The following is a 431-nucleotide window of genomic DNA, read 5'->3' on the forward strand; positions in this document are numbered from 1 at the left end:
CTGAAAAGGTTCACCCAGTTATGTGTCTGTGGCATTTATGTATTCGGTGGTAATACTGGAAAACAAAGTGCTTAGGGCCACAGCCAAGACTCATAAAATAACTGTGTTCAAGAATCAACATACTACACTAGGAGAGTCAATAATACTATCTGAATTCTGAGTTCCTAAGGATGCCAATCATTCTGAAATTTAAAAGATACAGGGAGATACCAAAACTGTTCAGGAACAAAAAGCTACAAGCCCCGCTCATCTAATAAGAATCTGAGCTTCATTTAAAACTCTAAAATATTATTACTTCTTAAATTTCTGTTAAGAACCTATTTTATTCATCTAGTTGCTTGAGGACAAGCAACAGTTTAAGTTTGGTGTTGTGATGAGCGGATATTTTATACGCTTTTTGGGGGTAATTTCATGTAGATTTTAGCATGTTT

Source organism: Arachis duranensis, chromosome 2 (assembly GCF_000817695.3).
Source record: "Arachis duranensis cultivar V14167 chromosome 2, aradu.V14167.gnm2.J7QH, whole genome shotgun sequence".
NCBI classification, from domain to species: Eukaryota; Viridiplantae; Streptophyta; class Magnoliopsida; order Fabales; family Fabaceae; genus Arachis; species Arachis duranensis.